This window comes from Giraffa tippelskirchi, chromosome 10, assembly GCF_054371585.1.
Source record: "Giraffa tippelskirchi isolate mGirTip1 chromosome 10, T2T-mGirTip1v1.2.pri, whole genome shotgun sequence".
NCBI lineage: Eukaryota > Metazoa > Chordata > Mammalia > Artiodactyla > Giraffidae > Giraffa > Giraffa tippelskirchi.
In genome coordinates this window covers 59,715,390-59,740,922 of record NC_137284.1, presented here as the reverse complement: position 1 = coordinate 59,740,922, position 25,533 = coordinate 59,715,390, and the positions used below count along the sequence as shown (strand labels likewise).

Here is a 25,533-nt window from a genome sequence, read left to right as displayed (position 1 = left end):
CTGAGCAGTTTACATACTGCACAAATATGCCTGGATGAAGAGTGAGGGAGAGCTTAAATCCAGCTTGTGCTTTGCATGCTGTGAGTCCCAACACCAGCAATCGTGTCTTCCAAATCACACAAATATTCATGCGACCTACTGGTTATCCTGCCAACGGCAATGCCTAGGTCACAGGGTTCTAAATGATACCAGATAGACATCTTCTAACCGTTTGTTCTGAAGAGTTAAGGTAAAAGCAGGTTTAAGCCGAAATTTTCAATAATTACCTTGGCTTTTGCCTTTGCTTTGCAACCAGAGAAATTTCCATTTGCTAAGGTTCAGATTTTTTGTGCACTTGGAGCACAAGTGAGTTCTTTATAAGAGTCTGATTAGATTCCACTGAAGGTCTTCAAAAGAATGGTTTTGATCCAGAAGGATGGGATGGGGAGGGAGGTGGTTGGGGGGTCCAGGAAGGGGAACACATGTAAACCCATGGCTGATTCATGTCAATGTATGGCAAAAACTATTACAATATTGTAAAGTAATTAGCCCCCAACTAAAATAAATAAATTTATAAAAAAAAAAAAAAAAAAAGAATGGTTTTGTAGCCAGGGGGCTCTCAAACATAATCACTACCTTAGTAACCAATGTCACAACAAAGAGAAACAGATTCCCCTTAGGGGAATTGAGTGTCTTTTTGTTGATTCTGGTTTGAGATTGCGGTAGATTTATCTGCTTGTATTATCATTTTCCATAGAAGTTTATGCAGAGATATTTTCAAGTAGGGTCACGATCTGTTCTTGAGTAATACCAATTCTCTTTTTTACGTTCGAGGGGATTTTGTTAGATTTTGAAAGTTTGTATGTTTTTCAACTCAGTAAAGTGTTTCATTCCTTCATGTACCAACTTGTACATTCCCATTAATCCATCCCCAATTTTTCTCTACCAAAACATAAAAAATCAAAGGTCATTTTTTCAGTGTCATAACTTTGCATTTTAGATTCCATAGGAAGTAATTAAAAGCCAGCAGTGAGAATAAAAAGTGATATATTTGCTCAGATCAAGAAAATTAATTTTTAAAGTTCTTCTTGGTAGTATAAGATATTTAATTTTTTGGAAAAAATATGGAAAGGCTAAAAGCTGGGATGTATATCAACATCATATGCCAACCTCAACTTTACTGATATCTATGTTTCAGACTTTGTATAATTGACCGAACTGGTTTTTTTCCCCAAGTTTTTGCCTGAAACCAAAATAAATTCCAAGGTCTCCCATTAAGCATCAGAGAGGTAAATTGCTGCCCACTGCTAAGAAGCAAAGATTCTTATTTGTCTGTTTCAAGACTCATCAGAGCATATTCTTCAGTTTCCATGGAAGCTGTCTCCAGCTAAATTTGAGAGGGTTTCTGGGCAGAACTGAAATACCAACAATAATAGAAAGAACCAGGTTTTAAGTCTTCTGGAAATTATTTGCATTTGTTTTCCTTACCTGAGGTGCCAAATTATTTAATTAGACTACATTGACCTGACTTGGATATTAATGATTCTGAAGATAATACATGTGGGAAATTTTTTTGATAGGAAAAAAAAAAATTAGAGAGTTGGAAAACAAAAGCTGATAGAATCCACATTGACAAACAACTTCTAATTTTTCAAAGTTGAGCATTTCAGTTATGTAGGTTTTACTATTGATTTCATCAGTTGTATTCAAAAGTGAATGCTATAATAATTCATGCTAGTTTGTATCTACATTGTTCTCAGGTAAATAAGTAACAATCAATTTATTTTTAAAAGCTTTTCATAATCCTTAGCATTTAATATAATTAAATTTTTAGTCAATTTATCAAAAATACTGCCTAATGTCCAAGCATAAATGATATTCATAGTTTTGTCTTACTTGGCACAGTTAAGGTATTGTTACAATAAACTGAACATTTTTCCAGTATCAAAAATTCATAGTTGTATTATAAAGAACATATTAGTTTTTCAGATCAAGTGCAAAATTAGATACAGTTATGAAAACTGTTTCTTTGTTCCCCGGTGGTAGAAATATCTCTTTAAATTTTAGATTCTTTTTTGTGTTCATAAACATAAGAATTTTATTTTGAATTTATTTTTCTTGATGGAAAAATTTAGAGAAGACAATAAATTATGAAATGGAAGAGAAAGAACTTAGGCAATTTTCTCCAAGTCAGCCCAGCCCTCTGATTGGAGGAAGGCAGTCCGAGGTGATTTCTTAATTATTGCATCATGTCATACTGTAGTGTTAATGTTATCGGAACTGAGGTTCTTAGTCCCTAATATAATGTGGCCGGCCTTTCCACTTGACTTATTTATGTCACTTTACATTTGAAGACTATCCAAATGGTAGTGCTATGTATTAATATGTCTCTTAAAGTAGTTGAAAAACCCCAGAGCTTACTAGATTTGTTGGTCTTTTGGTCACAAGTATACTTTGCCTCGGTAATAAAGGCAGTACTTCAGTAAAAGTATGATAAACCCTCAACTTTTCTGAATATGTGTGTTTCAGAAACTGCAATATGGGTGGCCATAACTAAATATTTTGAACAGAAAATATGTGGAAAACAATTAGATGTTGACTACATGGTGTTTGTCATGAAAGATAAATTTGACTGGACACAGAAACACATTCACCTCTTTGCAGATGGAACTGATCTCTATTTCAAGTGATACACTAGTTAAGATGTTTTCATTTTTCTGTACTAATGCTCTTTATTGGCATGGATGATCAGGATTTACTATACATGCACACATCCTGCTCCTATGGAGTAAAACCTTGAAAACGTTGTTTCCTGTGCTGAAATACAAAACAAAGTTTTACTAAACCCTGTTCTGAAATAATGTAAAGTAAGGATGTACAGATTATGGATACTATCATCTTTCGGAGAAAGCACTGGGTATAGAGTTAAAAGTCTTGCGTGCAAATTACAACCATGCCATTTATTGACTCATAAATTACAGATTCAATAAGAACCATGACAAGTGAATATAAGCAGGAGAAAGAAGGGCTTTTCATTTGGACAGAATTTTGTACTTCTGTGACTATATATATATATATTTGCTGACCAAATTACATAAATGTCTAAAAATTAGGGCTTTTCTCATCATCAGTACTGGTTACACTAGCACAGTACTTTGCTAATACTTATTTTTTCCCAGAAGCTATATACAGGAGTTTCCAGTTTATATTTTTTAATTTATTTTATTGAAGTATAGTTGATTTACAATGCTAATTTCTACCGTACAGCAAAGTGATTCAGTTATACATATATATAATACATTCTTTTTTCATATTCTTTTCCATTATGGTTTATCACAGTGTATTGAATATTGTTCCCTGTGCTATACAGTAGGACCTTGCTGTTTATCCATCCTATATATAATAATTTGCCTCTGCTAATGCCAAACTCCCAATCCATTTCTTCCCCACCCACCTCCCCCTTGTCAGTCACAACTCTGTTCTCTATGTCCATGAGTCTGTTTCTGTTTTGTAAATAAGTTCATTTGTGTCATATTTTAGATTCCACTTGGAAATGTTATCTCTTTCTGACTTACTTTACTTAGTATGATAATCTCCATTGTTTCACCTCATATAACCAACAGATTGAAATCTGTTTTGTTCCCTTGAAGATAATACTTAATGAGAGGTGGTTAAATATGATTTTCATTAATGAAATAGTTTTTGTTTCAAGTGTAAATGTTAAACAAAAGCATCTTCTGCAACTGATATCTGCTTAAAAGCTCTGAAAGCTTATGTATATTCAGCTCATTCACCTATCACAAGGTCAAACTATTCAACTTTGCAAAAATTAAGCTATATATGTTTTGTCACCACTGATCCTAGCTCACAAATACTGTCTTGTGCCCTTGTCATAAATAAATGAGGACATATGTAACAGTAAGGAAAAGGTGAACACTGATGACAGTGATGTGGCCCTAAACCAGTGTGTTTAGGCATAAATCTTTTTTTTTTTTCAGTAACCTGTTTTAGAGGTTGAGAAAAGTATGTGGAAGTTCTCACTTGGAAAAGTAGACTACTTTGAATCATTTTATTATAGCATGACTCTCATATAGATGTAAAATAAACATGTATCAAAGGCGTCTCTGACCTAACAAGGGTGGCAGTACAATGGTTAATCTGACCTAAAGAACCTTTGAAATATATACATGGAGAAAGAGAGCTAGAGAGAAGGAGATTAACATTGATTTATATCAAGTCAGTCAGGAAAAAAACTTGCTGAAATAAGTACTCAGTGAGAGATAAAACTGATTAATATCCTACAGGGCAATAAAACCATAACCTTTTGTATTATCTTTTCTACCATTTGCACCTCTACTGGAAAAAAAAAAAAATCTGTATCATTGACATACAATTCACAGAATCTGGGTCTTAATCAAAGGTAACTAGTAAGTTAAACAAAGGTTTATCCCCTAGAGGATTAGATAATCCTTGGGTGGTCGCATTAGGCAGTGTTCAGTAGGATACTGAAATGACATACAGTCATACTTTTGTCCTATATTTACGAATAGGTGTAATTTTTTTAGCAGTACCAGTTTCTTTCCCCAGTATCTAAAGACTGCTTTCTGTACTTGTCACATCATCATGCATTAGTAGAAAACTCCTATTTTGAACTGAATTCTCCCCCTTTGCATCACAGAATATGCAGTCCTGAACAAAGGGGGAAATAACTTTCTTTCTGGAATTTTTCTGAGGTTGTGCAGAATTTTAATATCAGGAAAGAGTCTTTGATCTTAATAAATAGTCCTCAAAATAGAGAAAAAGGAATCAACTTTATATTTATATAAATATGGCAAAAAAGGGCCCTGTCTTCCTCTGCCTTATTGAGAAATCATGAAAAAGGTGAAAACCTTTATTATTTGAACATTGTTTCTAATATGTAGAAATATTTTTAATTTATGATGTGTTTTGAGTTTCTTAGATTATGCTTTGCTTAGATTTATGTTCTTTACACCCTGGCTACCATTATTTGATCATCATTGGAATAATTTGTTCAACCTTATACTTGAAATTTCTCATTTTAGGAACACTTTCCGCCCCCCAGATCCACAACTGTCACATATTGCACTGTATTTTGTTTATCTCACAAGGTACATTTCCCTTTTCAGAACAAAAGTAATTTATATGAGACATATATTTTAAATGTGAGATTTATTTGAACCTGCAACAGGAAGAACTAATGTCCTTTACTCAATAAAGTTGAAAACCCAACTCCACAATGTATTGTTTCTGCAAAGAATTTTTATTAAAAAATATTGCAATAAAAGATTACAGAATAGCATATTGAAGAGCATATGGAGAAGTTTTTACCTGAGGGAGTGAAAACATTAAATGACTTTGAATCATTCTATCAAAAAAATGTTGCAAACCAAGTGAGTGAAAAGTGAAGTCACTCGGTCTGTCCGACTCTTCGCAACCCCATGGACTGTAGCCTACCAGGCTCCTCCATGCATGGGATTTTCCAGGCAAGAGCACTAGAGTGGGTTGCCATTTCCTTCTCCAAAGAATGAATAATAAATAATACCTCAGTACAATTGGGAGAAGGCAATGGCACCGCACTCCAGTACTCTTGCCTGGAAAATCCCATGGACGGAGGAGCCTGGTAGGCTGCAGTCCATGGGGTCGCGAAGAGTCGGACACGACTGATCGACTTCACTTTCACTTTTCACTTTCATGCATTGGAGAAGGAAATGGCAACTCACTCCAGTGTGCTTGCCTGGAGAATCCCAAGGATGGGGGAGCCTGGTGGGCTGCCGTCTATGGGGTAGCACAGAGTCGGCCACGACTGAAGCGACTTAGCAGCAGCAGCAGCAGCAGCATTACAATTGACCTTGTTGTTGTTGTTCGGTCTCTCAGTTGCGTCCGACTCTTTGCAACCCTGTGGATTGCAGCTCGCCAGGCTTCCCTGTCCTTCACCATCTCCTGGAGCTTGCTCAAACTCACTAGAAAGTCTAAATTGACCTTTTTAGACTGCTAAGAATTTATAGGTACAGTCCAAACCAAGTGGACTTTTCATACTTCAGTGTATACTTTTAAAAATATAAACTTTATTTTTTAAGATCGGTTTTAGATTTACAAAAAAAGATGATAACATAGAATGCTTTACCCTCACACCCAGTTCTCCTTATTGACATTGTCTCAGTATGATACCAGGTGGCGCTATTGGTAAAGAATCCACCTGCCAAAGCAGAAGACGCAAGAGGCATGGGTTTGATCCCTAGGACAGAAAGATCCCCTGGAGCAGGGCACAGCAAACCACTCCAGCATTCTTGCCTGTAAAATTCCAAGGACAGAGGAGGCTGGCCGGCTATAGTTCATGGGGCTTCAAAGAGTCAGACTTGACTGAGTGACTGAACACACACTTTCATGCTAACCTCAATCAGCTGGCTTAGGTATTGTTTGCCAGGTTCCTCCACTGTAAAGATACTTTCCCCTCTCCTTTCCATATTGTATACTTTGGAAGCAAGTTGCTATGTACAGTCCGCATTAAAAGAGTGGGGGTTATGCCTCCATTTCTTGACATCAGAGTATTTGGAAAAATTATTTAGAACTCTCTGCACAAGAAATTTATCTCTTCTGTCCTTTATTTGTTTAATCATGTAGTTCTATAAGAATGGACTTACAGATATTTATTTTATACTTTGTGTTACAGCCCAGTACTATTTTTGTTGTTGTTGTTTTTTGTTTTGTTTTTTAGTTGCCCAGATTGTTGCAGCTTTGACCACCGGTCAAGCTTTCATTTTGCTTGTGTGTCCCTTTGACATCATGTGGGGTTTTGATTTTGTTTTTGCCACTTTCCTGTTTCTAGCACTATAATATGCTCCAGGATTATCTTATTTCCAGTCCCTGCACTAGAATCAGCCATTTCTCCAAGGAGCCCTGGTTCCCCATTGCCACTGGAGTGTCACTGATTCAAGCCCTCTTAGCTGACAGAGCAAGAGATACATATGTGTCTATCAACCACTGGATAAACAAATATACTCATTTCTATATATATATAATCATCTTGTATTTATTTTAAACTAAACATGAGTTTATAATCAAATCTCAATCCTGATCCATTATCACAACAAATACTTTTTGTGAAGAGACTTTCTTTTTCATATAATGGAGTTACTCAATTCAAACCCTCTTTAAGTTGTAATTTTGAATTTGATTTCAACATTAGCCTCTGTTTTGCTTTTTATAAAAAGTTATTAAAATAGACTCATTTAAATATATCAGCCTAGCATTTGGTTGATTAAAGTTGAATACCTATTAATCTTCTAGGTACACAATTTTATTACTTAGTAATATCTAGATATAAGAGCTTCCCTGGTGGCTCAGACGGTAAAGAACCTGCCTGCAATGCAGGAGACCGAGGCTCAATCCTTGGCTTGGGAAGATCCCCTGGAGGAGGGAATGGCTACCCACTCTAGAAGTCTTGCCTGGAGAATTCTATGGTCAGAGGAGCCTGGTGGGCTACAATCTACAGGGTCTCAAAGAGTCAGATACGACTGAGTGACTAACACTTCCACTTTTGTTTCATCTAAATATAATCATCAACTTACATCTTTTAGTTGATTATCAAAGGAAAAGAGAGGTTCCAAAGAGGTAGCTTGGCCTGATGATAAGTTCATTCTCTCAATAAGTCTTTATTTTTTATTTTTTATAAATACTTATTTATTCATTTTGGCTGCACCAGGTCTTAGTTGCAGCATGGAAACTCTTAGTTTCAGCATATGGGATCTAGTTCCCTGACCAGGGATCGAACCTGGGTCCCCTGCGTTGGGAGCACAGAGTCTTAGCCACTGGACCACCAGGGAAGTCCCTAAGTCTTTATTTTTTTTAAAAAAATTGCTTAGTGAAAAATAAATATGGAAAAATCGCAACAAACAAATAAATAAAACCAGATAGTAAATGAGCTAAGGGAAGGAAATATTAGAAAAATGCAAAATTAGAATGGGTTGTACCTATAGTTCCTTCACTGTATGTTTGCTAGTTTTGGAAATCACTCATAAGTGATTAGTTTCAAGGGATTTAAGTATCAGATGGAAAGTGACATTAGACTTAAGTAAGAGCTTAACTTAGAGATTCAGTAATTTTGTGATTGTAGGTACTTTATATGGCAATTCTAATCCAAACATATATTATGTAAAAAGATCTATATCTTTGTTGTTGTTGTTGTTGAGCTGCTAAGGTCCTGCCCTTTGTGACCCTGTGGACTGCAAGTACTATAGGCCTCCCTGTCCTTCATCATCTCTCAGGGTCTGCCCAAGTTCATCTACATTGAGTCAGTGATGCCATCCAACCATCTCATCCTCTGTTGTCCCCTTCCCCTTTTGCCTTCAATCTTTCCCAGCATCAGAGTCTTTTCCAATGAGTTGGCTCTTTGCATGAGGTGGCCAAAGTATTGCAACTTCAGCTTCAGAATCAGTCCTTCCAATGCATATTCAGAGTTGATTTCCTTTAGGATTGATTTCCAAAGGACTCTCTGAAATCAAGAAGTGTGATGCCTCCAGCTTTATTCTTTTTTCTCAAGATTGCTTTGTTATTCAAGTCTTTTGTGGTTCCATACAAATTATAGGATTTTTTTTCTATTTCTGTTAAAATATATCATTGGAATTTTGATGGTCATTGCATTGAAATCTGTGGATCAGAGTTCAATCTTTGGGTAGTATAGACATTTAAACTATATTGATTTTCCAATCCTTGAGAATGGAATATTTTTGCATTTGTTTGTATCTTCTTCACTTTATTTCATTGATATTACAGTTTTCAGTGTATAGATCTTTCACCTTCTTGGTTAAACTTATTCCTAAGTATTTTATTCTTTCTGAATAAGTGGGAGTTTTTTATTGATTCCTTTCCGATAGTTTGTTGTTAGTGTACAGAAGCACAAATAATTTTTTGTATAATGATTTTCAATCATGCAACTTTATTGGATTCATTTATTAACTCTAAAGATTTTTTTGGCGATGTCTTTGGGGTTGTATATGTAGTATCATGTCATTTGCAAATATATAGAGCTTTCCTTCTTCTGTTCCTGTTTTGATGACTTTTATTTCTTTTGGGGGGACTTTCCAGGTGGCACTAGTGGTAAAGAACCTTCCTGCCAATGCAGGAGACATCAGAGATGCAGGGGTTGGGAAGATTCCCCTGGAGGAAGTCATGGCAACATTCCAGTATTCCTGCCTGGAGAATCCCATGGAAAGAGGAGCCTCACGGGCTACATTCCACAGGGTAACAAAGAGTTGGACACAACTGAAGTGACTTAGCATGCATGCACACTTCTTTTTTTGCCTATTGACTTGCCTATCCAAACCAATTGCCTTGGCTAGGATATCAGATACGATGATGAATAAAAGTGACCAGAATGGATTTTCTTGTCTTGTTCTCAATCTTAGAGGAAAACCTTTCAGCTTGTTATCACTGAATACGATGTTAGCTGTGGGTTTCTCATATGTGACCTTTATTATGTTGAGGTACACCCACTTCGTCGAGAGTGTTTATTCATGAATCTATGTTGAATTTTGTCAGATGCTTTTTCTGCATCTATTGAGATGATCCTATGATTTTTATCCATCATTTTCTTAATGTGGTGTGTCACATTGATTGGTATATGTTGAACCATTGTTGCATCTCTGCAACAAATATTACTTGATCATGGTGAATGAGGCTTTTCATTTTACTGTTGAATTCAGTTTGCTAATATTTTGTTGAGCATTTATGCAACTACATTCATTAGGAATATTGGCCTATAATTTTCTTTTTCTTTTAGCATCCTTGTCTGGCTTTGGTATCAGGGTAATGCTAGCTTCATAAAAATGAGTTGGAAGTGTTCACTTCTCTTCTATTTTTCAGAAGAGTTTATGGATTTATATTAATTCTTCTTCCTTAAATGTTTGTTAGAATTTACCAGTGAAGCTGTCTGGTTCTGGACTTTCATTGCTGGGAGATTTTTGTTACTTTTCAATCTCCTTAAAAGTACCTGGTCTGTTCAGATTTTCTATTTCTTTATGTTTCAGCCTTGGTAGTTTGTATAATTCTAGAAATTTATCCATTTCTTCTAGATTGCCCAATTTGTTGCTGTATATTGTTCACAGTAGTCTTTTATGATCTTTTCCATTTGCTTTACATCTACTATGTATCCTCTCTATAATTTTATTCATCTGAATTTTCTCACTTTTTGGGGAGTAAGTCTAGCTGAAGGTTTCTGTATTTTATTTATATTTTCCAAAAACCAGCTTTTAATTTCATTGATTTTTTTCTATTGTCTTTTAGTCTCTATTTCATTTATTTCCACTCTAATCTCTGTTATTTATTTCTCCCTAGCAATTTTGGCTTGTGTTTGGTTTAATGCTTTTAGTTCTCTGAGGTATTAAAAAAAGGCTATTTTAGATGATTCTTAATTTCTTAATAAAGGAGTTTATCATTATAAACTAACTTTTAGAATTGCTTTGCTGCTCCAATAAATTTTGGTAAGTTGTATTTCCATTTTTATTCATCTCAAGATAAGTTTTATTTTTCTTTTGATTTTAAACTTGACCTGTCGATTGTTCAGTAGCATGTTGTTTAATCTCCACTTGTGAATTTTACAATTTTCTTTTTATAATTTATTTATTTTTAGTTTTATATTAGTTTTATTTTAGTTTTATATATTTATTTCTAGTTTCATTATCATTGTGAAACAATAATGTCCTACTGTATGGTACAGGGAACTATATTCACCAATTTGTGATACACTATAAAAGAAATGAATAAAAATTTTCAAAAGAATGTAAAGAAATAGTAAAGAGTATATAGAGAGTAAAGAGTATATAGAGAGTAAAGATCTACAAGTTTATACAATGAAAGAGAGTAAAATGGTACTGAAAAGCAAATGTTTGTGGTGGATAGTATAGATTCACGTTTCAAACACTAATGTAGTGTTCTTAGAACATTAACAAATCCAATGAGGTCCTACTCCCATAAGAAGATAGTTATCTTAAAGATAAAAACAACAGATGCTTTGCTGCAAGCTACTGCATTAAAGCTAAAATGAGGGAAAACAAACAATAGAAGATTAGTGTGTTTGACATCTGATAGCATGTTCTGTCTTACCTGCAAATTATTTCCTTACCAAGTCAAGATTATTCTCACTGAAGACCTCTGAATAAAAGGTTGAAATTTCCAGTTTTTTGAGGAATCTCCACACTGTTCTCCATAGTGGCTGTACTAGTTTGCATTCCCACCAACAGTGTAAGAGGGTTCCCTTTTCTCCACACCCTCTCCAGCATTTATTGCTTGTAGTCTTTTGGATAGCAGCCATTCTGACGGGCGTGAAATGGTACCTCATTGTGGTTTTGATTTGCATTTCTCTGATAATGAGTGATATTGAGCATCTTTTCATGTGTTTGTTAGCCATCTGTATGTCTTCTTTGGAGAAGTGTCTGTTTAGTTCTTTGGCCCACTTTTTGATTGGGTCGTTTATTTTTCTGGAATTGAGCTGCAGGAGTTGCTCGTATATTTTTGAGATTAATTGTTTGTCCATTGCTTCATTTGCTATTATTTTCTCCCATTCCGAAGGCTGTCTTTTCACCTTGCTTATAGTTTCCTTTGTTGTGCAAAAGCTTTTAAGTTTAATTAGGTCCCATTTGTTAATTTTTGCTTTTATTTACAATATTCTGGGAGGTGAGTCATAGAGGATCCTGCTGTGGTTTATGTCGGAGAGTGTTTTGCCTATGTTTCCCTCTAGGAGTTTTATAGTTTCTGGTCTTACGTTTAGATCTTTAATCCATTTTGAGTTTATTTTTGTGTATGGTGTTAGAAAGTGTATACTAACACATATATATGATATTTAGTCAATCGGTAAAGATAACTCTGTATGCGAGACATCAAAAGAGACACAGATAAATAGAACAGTATTATGGACTCTATGGGAGAGGACGAGGGCGGGATGATATGGGAGAATGGCCTGGAAGCATGTAAATTATCATATGTGAAACGAATCGCCAGTCCAGGTTCAATGCATGATACAGGGTGCTCAGGGCTGGTGCACCGGGATGACCCTGAGGAATGGGATGGGGAGGGAGGTGGAAGGGGGTTTCTGGAAGACGAAAACACGTACACCCATGGTGGGATTCACGTCAATGTATGGCAAAACAAATACAATATTGTAAAGTTGAAAAATAGAAAATAAACTAATTAAAAAAAAAAGGTTGAAATTTCATGAGCCATTTCCTATATACACAATTAATTATGTAAGCATGAATATACAGGTAAATACATTTAAAAACAGGAAACAGTTAATGGAGCTAAAAAAAAAAAGCAGTATCAGTTCAGTTCAGTCACCCAGTTGTATCCGACTCTTTGCAACCACATGGACTGCAGCACACCAGAATTCCCTGTCCATCACCAACTCCCAGAGCTTACTCAAACTCACGTCCATTGAGTTGGTGATGCCATCCAACCATCTCATCCTCTGTCGTCTCCTCCTCCTCCTGCCTTCAATCATTCCCAGCAACATGGTTTTTTCAAATGAGTCAGTTCTTTGATCAGGTGGCCAAAGTACTGGAGTTTCAGGTTAGCATCAGTCCTTCCAATGAATACTCAGGACTGATCTCCTTTAAGATTGATTGGTTGGATCTCCTTGCTGCCCAAGGGACTCTCAAGAGTCTTCTCCAACACCACAGTTCAAAAGCATCAATTCTTCAGTGCTCAGCTTTCTTTATAGTCCAACTCTCACATCCATACATGACTACTGGAAAAACCAAAGCTTTGACTAGATGGATCTTTGTTGGCAAAGTAATGTCTCTGCTTTTTAATATGCTGTCTAGGTTGGTCATAACTTTTCTTCCAAGGAGCATGTGTCTTTTAATTTCATGGCTGCAATCACCATCTGCAGTGATTTTGGAGCCCAAGAAAAGAAAGTCTGTCACTGTTTCCATCGTTTCTCCATCTATTTCCCATGAGGAGATGGGACTGGATGCCATGATCTTAGTTTTCTGAATGTTGAGTTTTAAGCCAACTTTTCCACTCTCCTCTGTCACCTTCATCAAGAGGCTTTTTAGTTCTTCTTCATTTTCTGCCATACGGGTAGTGCCATCTGCATATCTGAGGTTATTGATATTTCTCCCAGCAATCTTGATTTCAGCTTGTGCTTCATCTAGTCCAGCATTTCTCATGATGTACTCCGCATATAAGTTAAATAAGCAGGGTGACAATATACAGCCTTGACATACTACTTTCCCGATTTGAAACCAGTCAGTTTTTCCATGTCCAGTTCTAACTGTTCCTTCCTGACCTGCATACAGATTTCTCAGGAGGCAGGTCAGGTAGTCTGGTATTCCCATCTCTTGAAGAATTTTCCATAGTTTGTTGTGATCCACAAGTCAAAGGCTTTGGCATAGTCAATAAAGCAGAAGTAGATGTTTTTCTGGAACACTCACACTTTTCTGATGATCAAACTGATGTTGGCGATTTGACATCTGGTTCCTCTGCCTTTTCTAAATCCAGTTTGAACATACTGTTGAGGCTGTTGAAGCCTGGCTTGGAGAATTTTGAGCATTACTTTGCTGGCGTGTGAGACGAGTGCGATAGTGCAGTAGTTTGAGCATTCTTTGGCATAGCCTTTCTTTGGGATTAGAATGAAAACTGACCCTTTCTAGTCCTTTGGCCACTGCTGAGTTTTCCAAATTTGCTGGCATATTGAGCACAGCACTTTCACAGCATCATCTTTTAGGATTTGAAATAGCTCAACTGGAATTCCATCACCTCCACTAGCTTGGTTCCTAGTGATGTTTCCTAAGGCCCAGTTGACTTCGTATCTCAGGATTTCTGGCCCTAGGTGAGTGATCACACCATCATGATTATCTGGGTCATGAAGATCTCTTTTGTATAGTTCTTCTGTGTATTCTTGCCACCTCTTCTTAATATCTTCTGCTTCTGTTAGGTCCATACCATTTCTGTCCTTTATTTGCTGTTGCATCTGTCATTGTTTGTATCTGGAGCCACAGTGGCTGTGAAGATGACATCTACCAGCCGTTCAGATGCTCTTCCAAAAGTCACATGTCCATACCATCCAGATGTGATCCTAGTGGAGGACTACAGAGCTGCTGATATGATCTGTCTTGAATGTGGCCTGGTTGTAGGCCACCCAAGATGGACAGGTCATGGTGGAGAGTTCTGACAAAACGTGGTCCATGGGAGAGGGCATGGCAAACCACTTCAGTATTCTTGCCTTGAGAACCCCATGAACAGTATGAAAAGGCAAAAACATAGGACAATGAAAGATGAACTCCCCAAGTCAGTATGTGCCCAATATGCTATTGGAGATCAGTGGAGAAATAACTCCAGAAAGAATGAAGACATGGAGCCAAAGCAAAAACAACACTCAGTTGTGGATGTGACTGGTGATGGAAGTAAAGTCCCATGCTGGAAAGAGCAATACTGCATAGGAACCTGGAATGTTAGGTCCCTGAATCTAGGAAAATTGGAAATGGTCAAACAGGAGATGGCAAGAGTGAACATTAACATTTTGGGAATCAGTGAACTAAAATGGACTGGAATGGGTGAATTTAACTCAGATGACCATTATATCTACTACTGTGAGCAAGAATCCCTTAGAAGAAGTAGAGTAGCCATCACAGTCAACAAAAGAGTCCAAAATGCAGTACTTGGATACAGTCTCAAAAACAACAGAATGATCTCTGTTCATTTCCAAGGCAAACTATTCAATATCACGATAATCCAAGTCTATGCCCCAACCAGTAATGCTGAAGAAACTGAAGTTGAATGGTTCTGTGAAGACCCACAAGACCTTCTAGAACTAACACCCCAAAAAGATGTCCTTTTCATTATAATGAGCTGGAATGCAAAAGTAGGAAGTCAAGAGTTACCTGGAGTAACAGGCAAATTTGGCCTTGGAGTACAGAATGAAGCAGGGCAAAGGCTAATAGAATTTTGCCAAGAGAATGCACTGGTCATAGCAAACACCCTCTTCCAACAACACAAGAAAATACTACACATGGGCATCACCAGATGGTCAACACCAAAATCAGATTGATTGTATTCTTTGCAGCCAAAGATGGAGAAGCTCTATACAGTCAGCAAAAGCAAGACCAGGAGCTGACTGTGGCTCAGATCATGAATTCCCTATTGCTAAATTCAGAGTGTAATTGAAGAAAGTAGGGAAAATCACTAGACCATTCAGGTATGACCTAAATCATATCCCTTATGATTATAAGTTGAAGTGACAAAGAGACTCAAGGGATTAGATCTGATAGACAGAGTGCCTGATGAACTATGGATGGAAGTTTGTGACATTGTACAGGAGGCATGGATCAAGACCATCCCCAAGAAGAAGAAATGCAAAAAGGCAAAATGGTTGTCTGAGAAGGCCTCACAAACAGCTGAGAAAAGAAGAGAAGCTAAAGGCAAAGGAGAAAAGGAAAGATATACCCATTTGAATGCAGAGAAAGCCTTCCTCAGTGATCAATGCAAAGAAATAGAGGAAAACAATAGAGTGGGAAAGGCTAGAGATCTCTTCAAGAAAAAAGCAGTATAACATGAAGGTTTATTTTAAAGGAAAGGATAAGAAAGACAGTTTTAAGGGATTCACATTTGGTAACTTTGGGATAGGTTGTATACCAAAATATATGGAGTAATTAATTATAACCAATTTAATAACATAAGAATTCATGAGATAAAATATACCCACAGATATAAAAGATAAAAAGGAAAGAATAAATAGCTTTCCTCTCGTAAAATGGCAATAAATATAGAACGAGTGGTTAAGTTAAAAATCAGCCAATCAGAGATGCTAAAATTAATGGGTGGAAAAGATCAGGACATTTTCATAGTCTGAAACTCTCTCTCCACAAATTACTTATGAATGACAAAGGAATAAACAGTTACTCTAAAGTGAAGAAACCTGCAGATATCACCTTAACCAAGAGACCAAAACTAACATCATTTCTCCTTATATGATGCATGGAAAGTGACACAACATTGCTTGTAATATTTCCACCAAAATGCACAGCCTAAATCTTATCATGAAGAAAGATCAGACAAAGTTATATTAAGGGACTTTCTCTAAAATAACAGCCCTCTCCATGGAAATAAAAGCAAAAATAAACAAATGGGGCCTAATTAAACTTAAAAGCTTTTGCACAACGAAGGAAACTACAAGCAAGGTGAAAAGACAGCCTCAGAATGGGAGAAAATAATAGCAAATGCAGCAACTAACAAAGAATTAATCTCAAAAATATACAAGCAGCTTACGCAGCTCAATTCCAGAAAAATAAATGACCCAATCAAAAAATGGGCCAAAGAACTAAACAGACATTTCTCCAAAGAAGACATACAGTTGGCTAACAAACTCATGAAAAGATGCTCAACATCACTCATTATTGGAGAAATGAAAATCAAAACCACAATGAGGTACCATCTCATGACGGTCAGAATGGTTGCTATCCCTATCCAAAAGTCTACAAACAATAAATGCTGGAGAGGGTGCAGAGAAAAGGAAACCCTCTTACATGGTTGGTGGGAATGCAAACTAGTACAGCCACCATGGAGAACAGTGTGGAGATTCCTTAAAAAACTGGAAATAGAACTGCCATATGACCCAGCAATCCCACTGCTGGCATACACACCGAAGAAACCAGAATTGAAAGAGACACGTGTACCCCAATGTTCATCACAGCACTGTTTACAGTAGCCAGGACATGGAAGCAACCTAGATGTCCATCATCAGATGAATGGATAAGGAAGCTGTGGTACATATACACCATAGAATAGTACTCAGCCATTAAAAAGAAAGCATTTGAATCAGTTCTAATGAGGTGGATGAAACTGGAACCTATTATACAGAGTGAAATAAGTCAGAAAGAAAAACAGTAACACAGTATATTAACGCATATATATGGAATTTAGAAAGATGGTAATGATGACCCTATATGTGAAACAGCAAAAGAGACACAGATACAAAGAACAGACTTTTGGACTCTGTGGGAGAAGACAAGGGTGGGATGATTTGAGAGAATAGTATTGAGACATGTATATTATCCTATGTGAAACAGATCGCCAGTCCAGGTTCGATGCATGAGACAGGGTGCTCAGGGCTGGTGCACTGGGATGACCCAGAGGGATGGAATGGGGAGGGAGGTGGGAGGGGGGTTCAGGATGGGGAACACATGTACACCCATGGCAGATTCATGTCAATGTATGGCAAAACCACTGCAATATTGTAAAGTAATTAGCCCCCAATTAAAGTAAATGAATTAATTTTAAAAAGGGCAAATAACAACAACAAAAATAACAACCTTCTTCAAAACATTAAGTTCAAGAAAGAATTCTTCCAGACTAAAAATCCTAACTAAAGTAACTAACGTAATGTTATAAAGGACATTATTGAGGCATAAGTAAGTTTGAATATGATCTGTGGTTTCAATAATAATGTGTGTGCATGTGCTAAGTCACTTCAGTTGTGTCTGACTCTTTGTGACCCTATGGACTGTAGCCCATGAGGCTCTACTATCCATAGTATCGATTCTCTAGGCAAGAATACTGGAGTGGGTTGCTGTGCCAACAATAGTGTATAAATATCTGATTTTCTAATTTTGACAACTATACTATGGTTAAGTAAGAAAATATCCTTGTTCTCAGTAAATACACATGGAAGTATTTAGGGAAAAGTAGGCATATCTTCAGCTTATTCTCAAATGCCTCAGAAAAAAATAGTGTGATGTAGAATAGTGATAGCAGTACATATTATATTATATATATAATATACCCATATGAAGTAATATAGCAAGCAGGCAAAATGTAAACAATTGGTGAATTTGGGTGATGGGCATATAGGTATGTCCTCCTATTCATTTAACTTTTATACAAGTTTGAAATTATATTAAAATAAAATTTTACCAAGTTTTTAAAAGTGTTGATTTTAAAATAACCTCTAATAAACTAATAAAAATAATAGTAAATGCAAATAAACAAATTTAAGAATGAGAAAACAGATATCTGCATAGCAGCAGCAGCAGCATAGTCCAGGGGATACTAAAAGGTAAAAGGAAAATACTAGCACAACTCTACCAATAAATTTGAAAATAATTCTCTGGAAATTATAGATTGAATACTAAGTAGCAATAAGAATTATGCTGTTAAAGAATACTAAATGGAATGAAAAAAGTTCATGTATATAAAATTTTAAAATATGGAACAGTTTGCAAATAGACTCTAGTATTACAAAAACAGATATAAAATCAGAATTAGAATAATGTATATATAAACAGTCTGATAAAAGAAATGATCTTTATATAAATGGGTTATGGATATTTTCTTTCTGGGGACTTTTCTACATTTTCTAAATGTTAGGCAACATGTGTTACTTTTTAAATATCTATTAAAGAAACCCCCAAATTTTTATGAAATATCTTTGAAAACACACATTAGAAAAACATGTGCAATGGCTCTGGAAACTAAGGATTAGAATTCATCATATATCAGAAACTTGGAAGGATTCATACTAATTACAAGCAGATGTTAAGGTTTAAACATGTCTAATCATAGCCAATGAATGCTTGACCTTTTGCCCTGGAACTATGCAACAGGGAATGGATGCAGCCCATTGACAGGAAGAGGGTCAACAACCGGAAATTGGCTGGACATCACCTTCTCATTGCAGATACATTCTGAGGGAGGAAATTCTTGTCCCCAGTCTCCCCTCCTCATTAGCTCTATCTACATTCAGTTAGAATATCTAAGAGACCCTGAGAATATCCAAGTGGATATTTTGCCTCCACAGTTCTCAGTCAGAGAGCAGCAATCCCCAGCATCAGGAAAAAACAGAGAATGATAGAAGAGAGAGTTGGGACACAGCATTACAAAAATTGTTTCATTTTGGCATATGCCATTAGAGATAATTAGAAGTTTAAATGTGGTTGATAAAAATAGAACTATAGAGCTATATAATAGAATAAATTACCAAGGGAAACATAATTTTTAAACAGTCAATGCAAGAAGCCCCTAGGAAGGGAAACAAGGTTATAACAAAATATATAAAGGAATACATAAAATAGGTTAGCTAAAACAAAATCAAACTGAACAATTGATTTAGTTAAATTCCCTCATAAAAAGACAAACTTTAGATTGGTTTAACAAAATCTAGGCATAAGCTGACTGCAAGAAACAAAGAATAAAAACAAAGGGATGGAGAAAGATACATTAGGCAAACACAAATGAAAAATCAGAGATAATATTAATGTAATAATATCAGATGTAGTAACATCTGTAATAATAATAACAGATGTAGTAGAATTTAAAAGTATTCTACAAAATAGGGATATTTATAATGATAAAAATACAGCAAAATTGATATGATAATCACTGATATTTATCAAATAACCAAGAATACTCTTCATTTGAACAGAACATACATATATATGTATACGATATTTTGTATCTCTATCACTATATGTATTTGTTATTTTATTTCACTCAGAACAACTATAAAAAATTTCCTGTAATTGGGCAGATAAGAAGCTTGGAAAAATTTTGAATAAAGAACACTAGTATCTTTCACTAAAATATAAAAAATTAAAATGAATAACTAGAAAAAATATAAACTTTTTCATAATTGAAAGCATACTTCAATATAATTCCAAGAAGAAATGTGATTTTAAAATGAAATGTGAAGTCACCCAGAGAGTAAAAGAAAAGATAGCATTTTGGATAAAAACCTAAAAGAATGCAGCTAAACCTCTGCTTGAACACATGCTTCAAGGAGAAATCTTGATCCATACTCAATTTGGTAAACCGAGAGAAGACAACTAAAGTCACAACCAGAAGTCAACAAACCCCATCCGCAGGCTTGCTGCCTGTGTGGTAGTTTCGTTGGAACATTAGCCACATGTATTTCTTCGTGTATTGTTTGTGGCTGCTTACACACAAGGGTGACAGAATTGAGTAGCTGTGACAGAGACCCCAAGGACCAGAGTTTAAAATAGTCACTATCCACCACTTTCTGGCAAAAATTTGCTAATCCTGAAATAAACCACAAAAGCACCCCAGCAAAATAATAATAGTTTTTGAAAACTAATGTAAAGAAAATCAAATCAGTGAATCAGGCAGACAATACCCAGAAGAGTAAGTTTTAGACAGATGAGTCAGTAAAAGTGATTCTGAGGAGAAGCTGAGGTCTGTAAGGTGAGACTGTGTCTGACCTGTGAAGAAGTAGGGAGAAAACACTCCTGGCAAATATAACAATATGCAAGAAAGGCTTAGTAATCTTGAGGTATAGAAGTTAGGCTAGTGGGGTGGAATAGTAGCGAGGAAAGGCTAAGAGGGAAATTGGTTTCAAAAGATGTTGAAAATAGGTAAGAACCAGATCCTGCAGGGCATGATTTAATGCCCTGGATTTTACTCAAAAATAAGTAGGATTTATTCTAGAAAGGCAATTATAACTAGATTATCTGTCAAGGTAATACTTAAAGTTATAAAAAGCAAAACTATGTGATATCAATTGATAACTTTTAAAGATTTGGTAAAATTCACTAGCCTTTCCTTATTAAAACTCCAAGCAGAAAGAAAGAGAAATTCCTAAAGATAAAAAAAATGCTTTGTCAGAAACTACTACCAACAACAAAAATCATACAAAATAGAAAAATACTGAAGGCATTGCCATTAAAACAAGTAAAAAAGACAAGAATGTCTACTGTTCACCCACTATTACTCATTTTTTTCCTGAAATGTCTACTATTCACCCACTATTATTCATTTTTTCCTAAAGAGTGTAGCTAATACAAAATATACAAGAATAAGCATAATTATTGAAAGAAGAAATTATTATTATTTATAGTTATTATGGATCTATACCAAGAAAAAGAGGCTCAACTTTGTAAACTATGACAGCTAGTTTGAGAATTTAATGAGCAGCTAACAAAAACATATAAAAATTAATAGTTTTTATGATATAAATCACCAGATAGAAATCAAAATGGAAAAATTTCCTGCATCCATAATAAATTAAATGATATGCAGGAAAAAATTATATGATATGCAGGAATGAGTTTAACAAAAAGAATGAGATTTTGTAGAAAGAACTTTGAAAATTATTAAGTACTATAAACCAAATCTTATTCAATAGAAAGACATCATTTTCCAGGATGAGAAGCCTTCATATCCATCCTCCTCAGAATTATATATAAATCAAATACAATTCCAATCAGAATTCCAAAGATATTTAATCTTGATACAATAAAATAATTTTCAAGTTCATGTAAAGGAATAAATACATGAAACTTGCCAAGAAGTTTGTGGAAAAAAATAATGTTGAAGTAGTTGTGCTATTAGATATGAAAATTTTCTTGAATCTGCATAGATACTGGTATAGAAAGAGACAGATCAAAGGGTCTATACATTTTCCCATGTATATGTTAAATCTTAAAGGGTAGGGGTAGAGATAGGTAGCATTAGAAGTTAGTCGAGGGGAGAAAGTTAGTGGGGAAAAGAAGATATTATTCAATAATTATGTCAGGGCAACTGGTTGAACATTTACAAGAAAAGGTTTTATTTCCCCAATCTCTCATATGGGAAGTGTTAATTGCAGATGGAATCAAGTTTTAAATGTTAAAAATCAAACTATAGAAATATTAGAAGCAAATGTAACAGAATAATTGTATAATATGGAAGAGGATGAAGTAACTAATAAGCAATACAGGAACCCCCAGAATATAAATAAACAAAAAGAATTGCTGATATAAAAATTAAATCATCTATCAATAAAACACTATAAACAAAGCCATAGAATGGATGAAATATATATATAAAATATTTAAAAAATGAGAAAATGAGCAAAAATGAACAGGCAGTTAAAGGAAACAAAAGTGACTATTAAAAGTATGAAAAGTTGCTCAGTCTCAGAGTGGATTGAGCTTATTGAATATATAGATCCATGTCTTTTTAAATTGAGAAATTTTTGGCCACTATTGCTTGAAATATTGAGTATCCTTCAACTATTCCACTTCTTTCTCCCCTCTTCTTCTGGGCTTTCCATTATGCATTTGTTCACAGCTTGACAGTGTGCCAAAATTCTCTTAAGCTCTGTTTATTTTCCTTCATCCTTTTATTTTCTTTCTACTCAGACTGCATAATTTCATTTGACTTATTTTTTAATTATCTGATGCTTTCTTTCGTCTCCTCAAATCTGCTAGTGAATCCCTCCAGAATTTTTTGTTTCACTTTTTGTATTTTTCACCTCCAGCTATACTATTTGGTCTTATATTTTTTATCTCCTTGCTGTTACTATCTTATTGAAATATCATTTTCCTGGTTTCCTTTCTTTGTAGTGCCAAATTCTTTTTTTTTTGCCACTTTATTTATTTTTCAATCGAAGGATAACTGCTTTATAGAATTTTGTTTTCTGTCAAACATCAATAAGAATCAGCCATAGGTACAGCCATGTCCCCTCCCTCCCTAACCTCCCTTGCATCTGCCTCCCCATCCCACCCTTCTAGATTGTCACAGAGCCCCTGTTGAGTTCCCTGAGTCATACAGCAAATTCTCATTGGCTATCTATTTTACATATGGTATTATAAGTTTCCATGTTACTCTCTCCATACGTCTCACCTTCTTTCTCCTTCCCTTCCCTTGGCTATAGGTCTGTTCTCTGTGTCTGTTTTTCCATTGCTGCAGTGCAAATAAATTCATCAGTATCATCTTTCTATATTCCATATATATGTATCAGTATATGATATTAAATTTCCCTTTCTGACTTAATTCTGTAAAACACGTTCTAGGTTCATCCACATCATTAGAACTGACTCAAATGCATTCCTTTTAATGGCTGAGTAATATTCCATTGTATGTATGTATGGGGTGCCAAATTCTAATTGCATATTTTGTAGTTTAGAATTTGGTACCACAATATCATGTACACTAAATCCCAGGAATGCACAGTTGAGTCAATATTAGGACAGCTATTAGTATATATTATCATATTACAATATTTAAGAAAAAAAATTATGTGACATCCTTCCTTTAAGAGCTTACATTTTAAATGGTTCAAGTATAATTTTCATAAAACAAAATCATGTCTCAGGAAAATATCAAATGAACATGTGTTAAAGATTTTATTCAACTTATCAATCAATGAGGGAGCCAGTAAGATGTTAAAACTAGTCCAGAGGGCTTTGGAGGAGCCAGGAATGTAAATTTGAATCTAATAAAAGAATATTACTAGTAGATTTCTGAGGTAGATACTAAGCTGTTTCATATCTTACAGGACAATAAATGATACAGGATAGAAGTTATTTATGTTTCTACTGAACAAAAATTCTGCATGTTAACCTCTGTCCCTACAGAGTTACATAATAGCGCAGGCAATAGGAAGTTAAAGCAGCAAGCCCAGCACTGAGCTTAGAGAATACCCAATACTCACTTTTACCTACTTCTGTTTTTTGGATTATTTTTCTATCACGTTGATGGAGATAATATGTTATCTTTATTGCAGGGGTGGCTGGTGTTTTCCTGAGTGTGACTCTGAGTAGAGTAAGACAAAATGGCATTTTCACTCAGAGGTTTTGACTCTGCAATTCAGGATCAGTGGTTGTGTGCTCAGTCATGTCCAACTCTTTTCAACCCCATGGACTGTACAGGCTCCTCTGTCCATGGGATTCTCCAGGCAAGAATACTGGAGTGGGTAACCTTGCCCTCTTCCAGGGGATTTTCCTGACCAAGGGATTGAACCCAGGTCTCCTCTCTGTGCATCTGTGCTAAGTAGCTTCAGTCATGTCTGACTCTTTGTGACCCCACAGACTGCAGTCTGCCAGGCTCCTCTGTCCATGGGATTCTCAAGGCAGGATTACTGGAGTGGGTTGCCATGCCCTTCTCCAGGGGATCTTCCCAACCCAGGGATCAAACCCGCATCTCCTGCAGCTCCTGCATTACCAGTGGATTCTCTAACCACTGAGCCACTTGGGAAGCCCTTGGGATCAGGTTGCATCCTTTTTATCTTGGCTATAGGTGTAATGGATGGTGCTTAGAAACTTTCATAACTAGATACCAAAATTTCTCAAATGGGAAAATTCTGAATGGAAGATGTGGAAATAAATAAAGACAACCCAAGTGAGAAGAAACAGAGGTTATTTATTCAGTGCTTGCTATAGTAAGGCCGTCTCCATCACTTAGCAGAGACTCAGAGGCAGACCGGAAAAAGCAATGGCAACCCACTCCAGTGCGCTTGCCTAGAAAATCCCACGGACGGAGGAGCCTGGTAGGCTGCAGTCCATGGGGTCTCGAAGAGTCGGACACGACTGAGCGACTTCACTTTCACTTTTCACTTTCATGCATTGGAGAAGGAAATGGCAACCCACTCCATTGTTCTTGCCTGGAGAATCCCAGGGACGGTGGAGCGTGGTGGGCTGCTGTCTATGGGGTCACACAGAGTCGGACAGGACTGAAGCGACTTAGCAGCAGCAGCAGCAGCAGAGGCAGACAGGGTAATGCAAAAGCATTACAGAGGAAACAAGGGGCTAACTAGAAATGGAGCATCCTATGTAATTAGTTTGGTATAGATTACTTAGCTTTCTCTGGTTCCTCCCAAGATGGAAGTTAGGGCAAAAATTAGGAAAGCTGATAGTCATCGGGCAAGTTTTGATTCTCTGGGCCAACTGCAGCAGAAGCTGTGGGTCAGAATTGCATTGCATGTAGGATTTGGCCGGCGTCCACTGTGTGTCTCTCAGTCCACCTCCCCTCACGCTTTGGTCTCTCTATCACTTGTGAGAGGCTGACCAGTTCAGGGAAGGCTAGAGACCCAGACCTTCACCAGTTGGAGATTGTTCAGCTATCTCCATAGTCAGGAACTACAAACTCTTCAATTCATACAGAAGTGCTAGAAACTCAAAAAAATTTGACACCCAAGTGTCTGCAACATCCAGTTAAATTAGGAATTCTCTCAACTGTCATTTTATAAGGACTGTAGGCTAAATTTGGATATTGTTAGTTTATTCGGAGAGTGTTTTTTCTCTTCTTAATTAGGTCATGCCCTAAATAATGAGTAATATTTTGGAAAAACTGTAATGTCTTTAGAAACTTGATTTTTTTTTCTGCTGTGACTGTAAATGGCATCTTTTTTCCACAGGCTTCCTTGTTCTCTGAGCAAAGGATGATGTCATCTATATGTTGTGTCAGAACTGAATCACAAGGGAAGTTTAGATCTTTTAAATCTTGACTGAGAACCTGTTCCTATAGTTTCACCTTTTTTTCTGTTTGTATAAGTCAATTAGGGGCCAAACAATTTTTATTGGAAATGTTTCAGGTATGGCTATTAGAATACTTTGGTCTCCTTTTTGAGCTTCTTTCTGACCCTCAGGTTGACTGTTGGAACAGAGATCTTGGGGACTTCCCTAGTCATCCAGTGACTTTATGCTCCCAATGCAGGGGGCCTAGGGTTCAATCCCTGGTCAGGGAACTGGATACCACATACTGCAACTAAAACCTGGTGCAGTCAAATACATTAATTTTTTTTTTTGAAAAGCAGAAGGACATCTTGTA

At 36.1% G+C, this 25,533-nt stretch overlaps 1 non-coding gene across 1 annotated transcript; it reads right to left on the bottom strand.

The window, feature by feature from the left end:
* Nucleotides 1-7,750: 7,750 nt before the first annotated feature.
* TRNAG-CCC (transfer RNA glycine (anticodon CCC)) lies at nt 7,751-7,823 on the bottom strand. The gene has a single exon. It is a non-coding gene; the product is annotated as a tRNA-Gly (tRNA).
* Between the last annotated feature and the right edge of the window lie 17,710 nt (nt 7,824-25,533).